A 15,235-nucleotide genomic window follows, 5' to 3' on the forward strand; every position below is an offset into this window, starting at 1 on the left:
GGGTCTATATGGAAAATGCTAACTTTGATTCCTCTCTTAGATCCCTTCTGCTATCAGGGAAACCCCTTACTCCACTCCCGGTCGGATGCCCAACCCTTTAATTCGCTCATCTATTAAAGTTTGGAACTGGTTCTCGTCCAAATACAGCGATCAGCTCCCCTTAACAACCCTCCTTCGAACCAAAGATCTATTCTCCTTAGCTCCATCTGAGATAAGATCCTCCACTCCCTCCCAGCTCAGGGACTCAAACATTCCCATATCAGATTTATTAGATAAAAATGGGTGTGTCCTTTCAGAACCAGCCCTGGCATCCGTTCTCGATACCACTCCCAATTTCCTCACTCTTCAATATTTCAAAAAAGAACTACTTACCCTTTCCCGCTCCTTGCCCAAGGATCACTCCTCCTCTTGGTTTGAGAGTTTGCTCGCTTCTGTCAAATACCCTCCCAAATTGATTTCTCTCCTCTACAAAAAACTTATTGACCCACCCACTAAGGTCAAACCCTCCTTTATAGGTTATTGGGAGAAAGACCTAAACAAACAATTCTCAGAGAAAGAGATCGATTCATTACTCATTGCTCCTCATAAGGTTTCTAGATGTGTTCGAGTTCAGGAGAACGGGTACAAAGTCCTGTCGAGATGGTATAAAACCCCTGACAAAATCTCTATCCTTTATCCTGACGCTTCAGATCGGTGTTGGCGGTGCGGATCAGAAAAAGGCACCTTCATTCACATATGGTGGGACTGCTCCCCTATTTCATTATGGTGGAGTCAAATCTTCCAAACCTGTAACACCATCTGCAACTCGAATGCACCCTGTTCTCCTGAACTTGCTCTGCTATCTTTAGGTCTAACTAGTAACATAGTAACATAGTACATAAGGCCGAAAAAAGACATTTGTCCATCCAGTTCGGCCTGTTATCCCGCAAGTTGATCCAGAGGAAGACTCCTCTCTAGTAGCTATAGCCTGTAATATTATTACACTCCAGAAATACATCCAGGCCCCTCTTGAATTCCTTTATTGTACTCACCATCACCACCTCCTCAGGCAGAGAGTTCCATAGTCTCACTGCTCTTACCGTAAAGAATCCTTTTCTATGTTTGTGTACAAACCTTCTTTCCTCCAGACGCAGAGGATGTCCCCTGATCATAGTCACAGTCCTGGGGATAAATAGCTGATGGGAGAGATCTCTGTACTGACCCCTGATATATTTATACATATTAATTAGATCTCCCCTTAGTCGTCTTTTTTCTAAAGTGAATAACCCTAATTTTGATAAATGTCATGGTCTATTAAAATTTCTGCTCGCGGCTGCCCGCCTTCTGGTCCCCACCATGTGGCGTACTTCTGAAGTCCCTTCCTTGGACCAATAGACATCTAGGGTCGATCAAATCTACCGTCTGGAAGAATTGTCCAACTGGGAACTGGGGACAAGAAAGAAATTTCTTACAACTTGGTCTGCTTGGAGGAGTTATAGAGGTTTTTCATAATCTAATCATATCTGTTTTCCTCTTTATGTCTTTTGGCCTTTTCCTCTGTATGTTCGATTTTTTGGTCTTAGGCCCCATGCACACGGCCGTTGTTCACGGCCGTGTGCGGGCCGTGGAACCGCGGCCTGGATCCCTCCTGTGAGCAGGAGCGCACGGCGTCACTGGTTGCTATGACGCCGTGCGCTCCCTGCTGCCGCCGCAATACAGTACTACACTGGTATGATCTATACCAGTGTATTACTGTACTGTGCAGGCAGCAGGGGGCGCACGGCGTCATAGCAACCAGTGACGCCGTGCGCTCCAGCTCACAGGAAGGGATCCAGGCCGCGGTTCCACGGCCCGCACACGGCCGTGAACAACGGCCGTGTGCATGGGGCCTTAATCTGAAGCTTTCAGATAGTAAATTCTAGGCTTCACTATATTCAAGCGATAATTTAGGTTGTATGACTATCCATCGGTAATTCTCGCATACTTTGACCTCCTTGTACACTCTAATGCTTGTACTTCTTGATGTTTTCCTTTGCTCCATTCCTCTGCTGCGTCAGAGGTTTTGAAGCACTCTCAGTGATGTACTGTGATTGTCACTTTATTGTCTATATATATGAAAAAACAATAAAAATTGTTTAACAAAAAAAAAAAAAAAAGCAGAAGCATGCAAGAAAGGCAGCAGGCACGCGGCAATTACCCACTCCCGACTCGGGGAGGTAGTGACGATAAATAACAATACAGTACTCCTAAGCGGCCCGGATATTGGAATGAGTGCACTTTCCGTTAACGAGGATCTATTGGAGGGCAAGTCTGTGTCACGGATAGTGTTACAGAAAGCTGGAACTTATAAATAAACATCCGACTGGCTTGATCCCAAACTAAGGAGCATATGGGTGAGCCCTTTAAAACCCATAGAGCTCTCCCTGACTGCTATGCCCATGTAAAAGGTCTTTATGTTAGACGATTGCATGTCCACGTACCTAATACTATGTGACCCCTGAAAACCCTATAATAGTGAGGGGACACGACCATCGGCTCTCTGCACTTAATACGGATGGAGTCAGGGTCACCTAGAATCAAGCCAGCAAGGAAACACAAATAAAGGAAACAGACTTATCTGAGGAATCAGAAGAAGCAGCCTCCAGCAGTGAGAACAATCCAGGAAGACGTATAAACCGCAAAGTGAGGCAGTATGGGAGGGAATATAAAGGGAGACAATTAGTGTAAATAGGTGACAGCTGGGAGAAGGAAAGGAGATGACAAAGTGAAACCAAACAAAGAACGTCATGCAGGTAGAGAAGAACATCTAACAGACCTTCTTACAGAACTGGCGGTGACAGTCTGGTGCCAGCAACCAACTTGCTCCTGGTCACCACAACATTCACCCAGTGTGCCATCATGGTGAGGATTGTGTTTACGAGACTCTGATCCAACTTTGGAGCAATTTTTCAACAAGGACCTTCTGGTATAGCACCATTCTGCTTGTCCTCTCCACCAGAGGAATGAGAGATGAGAATTTGTCTTTGTAGAGGGGGTTGAGAAGGGTGAATTACCAGTAATCCGTGTTGTCTAAAATGTGTATAGCGCGCGGTTCATTTGAAAGGCAGTATAACATGAAGTCAGCCATGTGTGCCAGAGTACCAACAGGCAAGAGTTCCTGGTCATCATCAGAAGGTGAGCTGTAAAAGATTGTAGGTGAGGGCCTGCAGTTGAGCTGACCCTGTAAAACATTATATGCGAGGGCCTGCAGTTGAGATGACCCTGTAAAACATTAAATTCGAGGGCCTGCAGTTGAGCTGACCCTGTCAAAGATTTTAGGCGAAGACCTGCAGGTGACCTGACCCTCTAAAACATTATATGTGAGGGCCTGCAGTTAAGTTGACCCTGTAAAATATTTTATGCAAGGGCCTGCAGTTGAGCTGACCCTGTAAAACATTATATGCGAGGGCCTGCTGCTGAGCTGACCCTCTAAAACATTAGGGGCGAGGGCCTGCTGGTTAGCTGACCCTCTAAAATATTATATGTAAGGGCCTGCAGTTGAGCTGACCCTGTAAAAGATTTTAGGTGAGGGCCTGCAGGTGACCTGACCCTATAAAACATTAGTAGATAGAGGGTGTATGTTTCGTCAAAGTGACAGGTACCACGCCCCTTTTACACGCCCCCTTTTATATAGCTTGATATCAAGTTTATATCTCTTGAAACTGCTGATCACAAATGTTTGCAAATAGCTTGATATCAAGTTTATATCTCACAAATGTTTGCAAGCACATTGCTCAATTTAAGACTGTCCCTTATTTCTCTTCAAACTGCTGATCACAAATGTTTGCAAACACATTGCTCAATTCAAGAGTGTCCCAGACCCTGTCAGCGACACGCCCGCTTGCAAAGCACATTTTCAATCGATACGGGCCTAAATGGCTTATCTACAAACACATTGCTCAATTCAAGATTGCCCCAGACCCTGTCATCGTGCGGCTCTACAAGGCCATAGCCCCCTGTCAGGGACATCAAAAACACATTATATCATTTTATACAGTTTATAAGTTTCATTTTAAATAAAAATGCAAAAGACACAGATAAGTCCTTTTTTATAGGCCCCGATAAGCTATTGATATAAAATTGGAATGGCTCTACAAGGCCATAGCCCCCCTGTCAGGGACATCAAAAACACATTATATCATTTTATACAGTTTATAAGTTTCATTTTAAATAAAATGCAAAAGACACTGATAAGTCCTTTTCATAGCACCCGATAAGCTATTGATATAAAATTGGAATGGCTCTACAAGGCCATAGCCCCCCTGTCAAGGGCATTAAAAACACATTATATCATTTTATACAGTTTATAAGTTTCATTTTAAATAAAATGCAAAAGACACTGATAAGTCCTTTTTATAGCACCCGATAAGCTATTGATATATAATTGGAATGGCTCTACAAGGCCATAGCCCCCTGTCAGGGGCATTAAAAACACATTATATCATTTTATACAGTTTATAAGTTTCATTTTAAATAAAATGCAAAAGACACTGATAAGCCCTTTTTATAGCCCCCGATAAGCTATTGATATAAAATTAAGATTAATGCATAAAAAGGCCTATAATAAACATATAAATTCTTATAAAACATAATTTAACTACTATAGTTTAATTAGGTATTATAAATAATATTTTTTGTAATTTTATAACATTGATATAAAGGCTAAACACATTGATATCTCTTTATATCATTTTATACAGCTTGATCTTTTTTTTTTTTTTTTTGCAACTAAGCAATATGCTAATCGCTACCACCTGACATGTGTTACAACACGGACCGCCTATATAAACAGGGTCCAGTCTCTGCATGGCTATCACAGAGAGACTTGGGCACATAGACGCAGAGATCAACAAGTCATAATACATTTAAAAGGTGAGAACCATTGGCACTTATGCTTTTAAAGCTTTCACTATTTTGAATATGTCTTATGTTATCTGTAGCTAGGCAACTGGGCTTATTTATAATTCGTAATGCTTTACTAACTGACTTTTTTCTTTTATCACATACAAATGAGGTTATATTTTAACTAGCAATATCTTTCACTATTTATTGAATATGTCTTATGTTATCTGAATCTATGTAACGCCTATATATCTATCCATTTTATCTAGTTATCACATACAAATGAGGTTATATTTTCTTTCTTTTTAAAATCTGTTTATTGATTTTATAACACAGAAAATGGATCACAAACAAGGGGTATTCTACCCCAATGGGACAGTGCAAAAAAGTAAATACAATGTATAGAAGGGAGTCATACATGTAAATGAATCGAACACAAAGCGCAATGTGAGCCACATCATATGAGGTGCACTACAAGAAGCAATTAAATTATATAGGCATTAGATGTAACAAGTGGCACGAGTGGACCAATCCTGAAACAGCGCTACCTGGAGACTGAAATTTCAGACATGCCCTGTGAGAATGCAGCTCCCACAATGGCGGAGTACCATGAGGGAGCGTGTCCATATATAGAGATGAACAATAGTTAATAAGAAATCTGACTCGTGTTCAACTGGTGCGTATATACCCATATAGAACTTATTAACAAATAACGTTCAGAAAACATTGACAAGGGGTAGGAGGGGAGGGGGGGAGGGGAGGGGGAGTGAGGAAGGTAAAGGAAGATAGGGGGGGGGTATAAGGGTAAGGTTGTGTGTAAGGTTCCCCTACACTGGACCGATGATAGTAACTTGGATAATTAAGATTCAAATAGGGGATCGGAGGATTACATGACAAGTGATAGTGCCAATTAGATAATAAAAGTGAAGAATGTAAATTCTGTTTTCGAAAGGGTGGTATGTAAATTTAAACTTGAGTAAATTCATACTTGAATAATCAAGGAGTCAGGGGGTCAAGGTCTCTAAGCTGGTGAGGGGATATAAGATCCTTCCTGGCTTTCCATGGGAGCCAAATTTTGGTATATTTGTGATGGGATCGGAGTTCCCAATGTGATAGTTCCTCCAATCTTGCTATATCTTCTACTTTCCCTCTCCATTGAGAGATTGTTGGAGGGACTATTGATTTCCAATTGGAGGCAATCAGAATCCTCGCTGCTGCCAACAGAATTCTCAAAAGAGATATTTTTGAGGCTATAATAGTGTTGGGTAATAAATTCAGCAAAGCTATTTCAGGAACGCAAGGAAGTATATCCTCTTTTAAATCAAGAATATCTCTCACCAGACCAAAAATCCCATCCCAAAAGGTTTTTAACTTGGGGCATTGCCACCAGATATGTAGGAAAGAACCCTTTTCCATGTGACATCTCCAACAGCTGTTTGGTGTGTCTCCATACATCTGACTTAACCTTACTGGAGTTAAGTACCACCTTGTGAGAACTTTATATGCATTTTCTTTTACGACTACACATCTAGAGGTAAGTTTCGGGGCACTTAGAATGGTCTGAGTTTCTTTTTCGAGAACTTCTTGTCTAAATCTCTCTCCCATTCCTTTAAAAAGTATAGGGAGGATGGGGCTTCTAAAGACAGCAAATTACCACTCACAATTGAGGTGATCCTTGACGGATATTGTGTTTGAGAAACAAGTCTCTCAAACCAGTTAAGTGTTGAATTTGTTTGGATCTTTTTGAGAGTGGGACTGATGACAGACTTTAGACATGCATATTGCATCTGACTAAAATTTGTGAGTCCAAATTTACTTCTTATGGAGGCGGAATCTAGAAAGGTACCTTCATCATCCAGTAACTCCTGTATTGGTAGGGTAGATTTACGTATTTGGGAGGGTAAAATGTTAAAACTATCAGAGTTGAGGTTGATACAGTCACTGATGTTTAAGAGTAACGATGGGTATGTCAAGCAAGTTCCCCTTATATCTGGATTGTTCCACAGAGATAATGTAACTGAAGTCAGTGGAGCTCCTGAAGTTGAAAAAGGAGGTTTCCTCAACTCTGATAATAACAGGGGTCTAATAGAACAGCCCACCAATTTTTCTTCCAGAGGGATCCACATTTTATGATCTGGTCTCCTTAACAAATCAATGACTCTGTTAAGATGAACAGCTCTGTGGTACCTTTTGATGGAGGGAAACCCAATTCCACCCTTCATGAAAGGAAGGAGCAGAATCTTATTGGAAATTCTAGGTTTTATATTACCCCAGATATAAGAAGAACACATCTTCCTGAATGACTCAAAGAAACTGTTTGGTAATCTTACTGGTAGAACTTGCAGTAGGTAGGTAAACTTGGGGACTATTAGAGAGTTGAAGATGTTACGCCTACCTATCCAAGAGATGAAAGAGGGGGACCAAGAACTCAGTATTGCAGGTATAGATTTTAGTAAAGGGAGGAAATTAGCCTCATATAATTTATTTAAATCTGGTGTTATATTTATTCCCAAAAATTTTATAAAGGTGTGCGTCCATTCAAAAGGGAAGTTTTCTTTGAGTTTCTGAAGGGGTCTGGGAGGGAGAGTTAAATTCATAGCTTCTGATTTAGCCAAATTTATTTTAAAGTTTGAGATGAAGCCAAAGGTAGTGAAGGTCTTAATTATAGCAGGGAAAGCTTTAAATGGATTGGAGATCATTAAGAGTAAGTCATCAGCATACGCCGCTTGTTTAATCTCCAAAGTCCCACAGGTCAGGCCTTTTATTTCGTTGGATTGTCTAATGTGTTGTAAAAGAGGTTCGATCGTTAGAATGAAAAGTATCGGTGACAAGGGGCATCCTTGTCTAGTTCCATTCTTTATATGCACCGGTTGGGAGAGAATGTCATTGACTTTAATATTAGCGTTGGGAGATACATACATAGCGAAGATGGCATTTATAAAGGGGGTAGGGAAACCCAGCTTATTCAGGGTACCTTTAATGAAAGACCAGGCCACTCTGTCGAATGCCTTCTCAGCATCCGTCCCCAATAACACAAAAGGAGACCCAGTCTTTTTTGCATATGCAATTGCATTTATGACTTTATATGTATTGTCTTTACCTTCACGACCAGGAATGAATCCTGTCTGGTCAGGATGAATAAGATCCTTTAATAGAGGTTTGATTCTGTTAGCTAATATTTTAGCGTATATTTTGATATCTAAGTTCAACAAAGATATAGGTCTGTAACTGGAGCATAAGGTAGGATCCTTTTGTGCCTTGGGGATCAGAGTGATGTGGGCACCGACAGTTTGCGACGGGAAGGCTTTACCTGCAAGTGCTTCATTAAAGGAGTTAAGTAAGTGGGGCAGTAGCGTTTCTTTGAAAGATAAGTAGTACAACATAGGTAGGCCATCGGGTCCAGGGGACTTCCCTTTTGCCATCTTTTTTAATGTATCTGATAGTTCTGAAGGTTTAATTGGAGAACATAGATTAATGGCTTGTTCAGAGGATAACTTTGGAAGATGAATATTACTAAGGAATTCTTTCATTGTGGCTGCTTTCTCCTCCCTGAGGACTTCGGTATCAGATTTCCCTATGTTGTACAACTCTGAATAGAACTTGTGAAAGGCCTCTGCTATTTCTATGTCACTTTGAGTAGTGTTTTGTCATCTATACGAATGGCTGAAATCCTGGATTTCCTTTTACGTTGTTTTAATAACGCCAACATAAACTTAGTGGGTTTATTTCCGTGTGCATAAAATTTATGGTTGGTGGCTAGGTATAATTTTGCTGATTGTTTGTTTAGAAGTTCTTTAAGCTCCTCTCTAGTGGAGGAAAGCTCCAATAGTTGCTGCTTGTTGTGGGAGCATTTGTGTGAGGCTTCCAGAGTAGAGATTTTTTTGTATAAATCAGCCACTTTGGCTCGTCTTTGTTTGTTCACATGGGATGCAATTGAGATCAATTCGCCTCTGATAACTGATTTATGCGCTTCCCATAATATATGCGGGGACACTGAATCAGAATTATTAAGTACGAAAAATTCTCTGAGTTTATTCTCAACTTTGTCTTTAATCTGTGGATTATCTAGCAACGTTTCATTAAGTCTCCAGATGTATGTTTTGGGAGGCGTATCCGGCCTTCTAAAAGTGAGAAATACCGGAGCATGATCTGAATGTAATATGTTCCCAATATGAGACTCTAAACAGCAGTCTGTCTGGGTTGTAGGGATAAAAATATAGTCTATTCTATGATACGTATCATGCGGATGGGAATAAAAGGAGAAATCTCTTCCACCTGGGTTATTTACTCTCCAAGCATCTATCAGGCCGCTATTGTGTATTAACTTTTTAATTGCACTAAGCGTTTTTAAAGGTACTGAAGATTTACCCGTTGAAGTGTCCAAGCTAGGATTAAGTGCTACATTGAAGTCTCCCGCTACGACAACAATTCCCTCTCTGAACTCCTCAAAAATCTGCCAAACATTTTTAAACCAGATTTTTTGTCCTATGTTAGGTGCATAAAAGTTGGCAAACGTATATGTTTGGGCATTTATGGTCCCTTTCAATAACAAATATCTACCGTTAGGGTCGGATTTTACTCCTAACATACTAAAGTCTGTTTGTTTATGGAAGCCAATACTCACGCCGAGTTTGTTAGAGTGCTCTGAGGAACTGTGATACCAGAGATTATAATAAGATCTGGTCATATTAGGGATCTTGTTGTTTTTAAAATGAGTTTCCTGCAGAAAGATTACATTAGATTTCTCCTTGTGCAGGAAATGAAGGATCTGGCTTCTTTTTGCAGGGGATTTAAAGCCTCTGACGTTAAATGTGGTAATATGTATATCTGTCATGGTGTAATATGATGGTGTAAAGCACAGTACTTACATAACCCTTGGCCCACCAATAAGCTATAGAGACTGCTTGACACAGAAAAGGTCGGTTGAATCACTGGTACGTAGAGTCGGATTAGGAGGGGTGGGGTAGGACTAAAGGGTAAGAAAATTAACATTAACATCAAAAAAGGAACAAACAAAAACATTCCTCTGAGGATTTTAAAGACCAGGGATACATTCATCCCTACAATAGACCTCATTCGGTCAGAACCTCTATCTGAGGTTAGAGGATGCAGAGGCGTCAAGCCTCGGAACCATTTCAAGGCTGACATAGGTGTATAATATCATAGATCTTAACTAAAAGATCAAGGACTGAAGAAGTGAGTGATACACGCAGCGGACAACATAGACCAATCTCACCTACTAAAATTACTTCAAAATAGATTAAGGCGAAAAACGCATAAAGACTATTTGGGCGTGGGCTGTTAGTCACACGGTCCCCCCGACCCAAACTGACAGAACTGAGAATTACTCAACGGAGATTGACATACCGCTATGGAGGTAACTGGAGGGACCATACCACCAACAGCCACACCCTCACATCCAGTTAACTAACATGCTAACAGATAATAAAACCATTCAGGAGATTGTAGATGTAATCAGTCTTCTTCTGTAATAATGCGTCTGGGGGTGAGTTTGCCCTGTTTTTTCTTGGATTTTTGCGACCTGCCGCCTCCAGCGATCTCCCAAGCAGTAGGAGGTGAGATGTCCTGTGGGATCAGAATGTCATTGGTGGCTGACCAGTCTGGGATGTTCACATCTCGTATATCCAAAGCAGCGAGGATATCTGGGAGATCCCTGGGAGATCTCAAGACATATTTCTTCTCCTTGTATGTAATCAACATTCCAAATGGAAAAAGCCACCTGAAAGCAATGCGTTTTTGTCTAAGGTGGTCTGTGAGAGGTTTTAGGGCACGTCTCTTATTGAGGGTTGCAGGGGCCAGATCTTGAAACAAGAGGATTTTAGAACCTTCGTATTCAATGCTCCCACTTTCTCTAGCTCTCTTCATCACCAAGTCTTTTTGAGCAAAATTTAGGAGTTTGCATATAATGTCCCTAGGAGGGTCTCCTGGTTTAGGTTTCGGGCGTAGGGCACGGTGAGCTCTTTCTATTATGATAGGATCAGAGTAGTCTTCTCCCAGCAGGGATAAGCATATTTCTTTTGTTGCGGAGTGAACAGCTTCTAAAGCGACAGTCTCCGGGACGCCTCTGATGCGGATATTGTTCCTCCTTCCTCTATTGTCCTGATCTTCCATGTAATCGTACAAATAATTGATGTGCTGTTGGTAGACGGAAAGAGCCGTGGAGTTTTTGCTAGTATATTCGGCTATAGCAGACTGGTTGCACTCTAAAGCTTCAACCCTTTGGCCTATATGTTTCACTTCTCTTTTTATTTCAGAGAGTTCTTCTAAAACAGGATTTAAAGCCTTAGATAAAGCTAGGGAGATGAAAGATCTGGATATTGGGAGATCTGAAGCCATATCCATTTGGTCTTCCTCATCGCTTTCTCTCTCTTGATGTGAAGTAGCTTGTCTTTTGAGCCGCTTTTAGGGGTGTTCTGAGTAGCCCCTTGGTTGTCCAAGTTTTTCTTCATCATGAACCTATCTAGGTCAGATTGTGCAAGAGAAGGTGCTTTAGGCTGTCTGTGGGAGTCCTGGTCAGCCCCTTTATATCTTCCGATCTTCACCATAGATGCGTGTGTTCTGGCCCCTGTACCTAAATTACTCACTTCTTCTTCCGACGAATAATTAGATTATCTCTTCATTTATATATGTAACCGTAGTTTATTTCATCTCTGCATCCTCTTATGAATAAGGTTAGACATATTCTGCCATTTTGCACTGATCACCTAAATAGGGTACTGTCTCTTTAAATGTGCATATTCAGTAAAGGCAATCTTTAAACAGCAGATATACATCCAATTTGGCACCAATCTTCAGGAGGATCTGTTTAGCTGTAAAATCACTCAGGTCCAGCACTCAACAAGATCTGTGGGCTTTAGGAAGCTGCTGTAAGCAGGATAAGACCGCAGCTGCCTGCAAACAAAACAGCTAATTGCCCAGCAGCGCTTATGACGGTCAGGCTTCTTCAATAGTGATCTCACACTGGCTGACCGGTACGTTTTTTTTTATGCTATCCAGAGGGATATAGCTATCGCTGGTGACAGTTTATATATATATTCGCTATGGCCGGGTAACTAAGATGGCGCCCGCACAGTAAGACGGCCGTAGCGTGGTGTTATAGGCTTTATGATGCTGGGTTGAGGCAGGCAAGATATGTAGTTACGGTATGTTTACCTTGACCCAGGCGTGCAGTACTCAGTTCAGGCGTTTTTTAAGCCCAAATCTGCCTGGTGAGTATAGCTTCTGCAGTATTGTACTATGAACAATTGGGACACTATCTCTTTAAATTCGGCGATTTAGCTGAGCAGCAACTTCTATGCTCAGAGTTTAATCGGCAAGGCAGAACAGATCCAGCAAGTGTGCAGCCACAGCCCGACACTACAAACAAGCGCAAGGGCCGAGAAAGAGCTGCTGGCAGCCGACGGTGTGATTAGGAGCCACTGGAGCCTATGTGGTAAGACACAGATTATGCCGCTGGAGCTCCTATTTGTCCGGATTATAGTCGGCACAGGGGGGGGGGTACCTTATTACTTGTGTCCGGCGCTGTTGATGTTAGGAACCGCTGCCGAGCTGGTGGATGTTTTGGCTCCTAAAATGGCGCCTGTTTGGACCCTGGGCATTCTAGCACAGCGTGCTCTGCTTAAATTGTTCAGCCACTTCGGGTTATCCGGAGGAGTAAGATCCTCTTAGCGGCTGTAGGGACTTCCCGGTATCAGCGTGTTCTTCACACGGTAGTTCTGGAGACGGATGCCTGGTGTGATGGCGCCTAGGGCTCCGTTCTCCGTCTAGGCCGCAAGCTGTGTTTGCCTTTTCCTTGGGTCGACTGCCTCCCAAAAAGGGTCTGATTGATTCAGAGGACAATGTCTAATCAGTCGTAAGGTTTATAAAGTCCAGAGACTAAAATGTAATGCAGGATGTCTCAGGATAGAATCCAGATCGCAGGAGCTTCAGCAAGGCACTTCCTCCTTGTTCGGCAGTTGGCCACGCCCCCCCCAAATGAGGTTATATTTTAACTAGCAATATCTTTCACTATTTATTGAATATGTCTTATGTTATCTGAATCTATGTAACGTCTATATATCTATCTATCTATCCATTTTATCTATGTGTACACACCGCCAAATACCCCCAACTATCTAAATTCTAGCAATCTATCTATCTATACATCTATACATCTATCTATGTATCTATCTATTCTATATGTCTTAAGTTATCTGAATCTATGTAACGTCTATATATCTATCTATCTATCTATCCATTTTATCTATGTGTACACACCGCCAAATACCCCCAACTATCTAAATTCTATCAATCTATCTATCTATCTATCTATCTATCTATCTATCTAACTAGCTAACTATCTAGCTTTACATCTCTCTGTTAGCTAGATACCTAGCTATCCATCTATGTATACATACAGACAAATACCGCAACTACAATTTATCTATCGAACGTGTCAGCTATATAGTTATAATTTACCTAACAATATACATTTTCGTTTAGATGGATTCGTACCAAGATTTATGGGGGGATGACAACATGCCCGATGCGCAGCTGCTTATGGCGGTCGATGATTAATATGAGTCGTACATTAGCGGTGGTGGTGCGCAATTGTTTTCAGACGATTCGCCCAGTATGGGGCTAGTTCATACGTATATTTCAAGCGAACCCGATTACAATCCGACATCACCTTGCCTACCCGGTAAGTATAACCAGCTTATGCTTTTATTACATATGGAGTTTTAGAGCTCGCTATATTTCATGTACATTTATTACAGACACGCGAATCCGCGACATTTTAGGAATTGCGACCAGAGACATGGATACTGAAAATACAGTACATTCAAACATTGAAGTTACTAGCAACAACAATTCTGTCGAGCTAAAGGAGAATGATCCGTCGCGAGTTATCGATCTCACAACCCCAGGGCGCCCTGAAATGAAACAGACGACCAGACTAGCCAGAACCCGTAAGGCTCGATCGACTTCTTTGATGTTGGCTGTTTTAAACATTATCTATATTTCTAATACACTTTTTTAAAACACAGCGCTGGAAAGAAAAGTCTATACAATTGATGACATCGCGACACTCTCCGAGGAGGCCCTACAAAAGCATCGCAAGCGGGGCAAACAGCTTAAGGATCAAAATGCATTGAGGCTGTAATATATTTTAAACAATGGCTATAAGTCTAATACTTTCTTTAAATGCAGCGTTGAAAAGAAAAATGGCCACGACCGGCGGCTCCAAAACGGAATCAAAGAAAGCTAACACAAATGGTAATGATCCAGCTACAGCGGCTCAAAAAAACAATGTCTATAACTTTTAAACGGGTATAAAACAATGTTGTTTAATCAAACCTTGTAATTTAAAGTTTTTCAGCTGCCGGGTAGCAGCGCACGTACCAACAGAACTGTTTCATTCCCCGAACCACCAGAGGCGATCACTAACGCCCGCGACAGTTGGCTGGCGGAAAATACCGCAATGGCGGTTATCTGCTGTCCTGATGCCCGTAAGTTAATATTACACGGTGTGCTCTGTTGTAATTAGAGCCACTTGATGTTCTTAATACCTACAGCTGGCTGCTTGTCTTTAAATTTTTTATAAAAGTCATAATGACATATATAGTTATCAATCTAGTTATCTATCTATATATCCATTTATCTAGCTATTTAGCTATACATCCAAATAACACAACTATATAAATTCTAGCAATTTTTCGATATTTTTATAATAGCTGTTTAATTATAGCGCTTTAAAATTCTTAATACTATATCTTAATGTTTGTCTTTAATTTTCAGCCAAAAGAAAACAAAACAACAAAGCCCGAATCGCTAAAGAGAGACAACGCTCGACCACTAAACAGCATCAGGAGCAGTTTTCACTGATAGCGGGAGTTCTAACAACGCCGCTGCCGGATCTGCAGAGTGGTGAGCCAACTAGCGTAATAAATGATATTACAGCTTTATGCGACATAACACCAGCACCCAATACACAGGATGTAGTACCTTGCATCACATTTGACACGCCAGACACATGCAGCAACGTACAACAGACAAGCGAACCCCAACAGCGAGACCCGCCTCTTGTCCATTCCTGTTATTGTCGGGGTGGAAAGACGTACGACGCGTTGAGGGATATCGCGAAATGTAATGACAAAATGGCACGCGTGGCGTTGCATTTAAAATGTTACGTTAAAGACTCTACGTCTCTAGCGTTTAACAGTCCCAACAAAAATACAGAGGGACAAATACACGCTACGCGTGACAAATGCATACGACTGATTACGCATCTTGACGCTCTTGAAAAAGAGCTGCTACGCCGAGATTGACTAGTGATGACTGGTGGAGGTGGACGCCCTTTTAAAAGCACAAAAAC

This window comes from Bufo gargarizans, chromosome 3 (assembly GCF_014858855.1).
Source record: "Bufo gargarizans isolate SCDJY-AF-19 chromosome 3, ASM1485885v1, whole genome shotgun sequence".
NCBI classification, from domain to species: domain Eukaryota; kingdom Metazoa; phylum Chordata; class Amphibia; order Anura; family Bufonidae; genus Bufo; species Bufo gargarizans.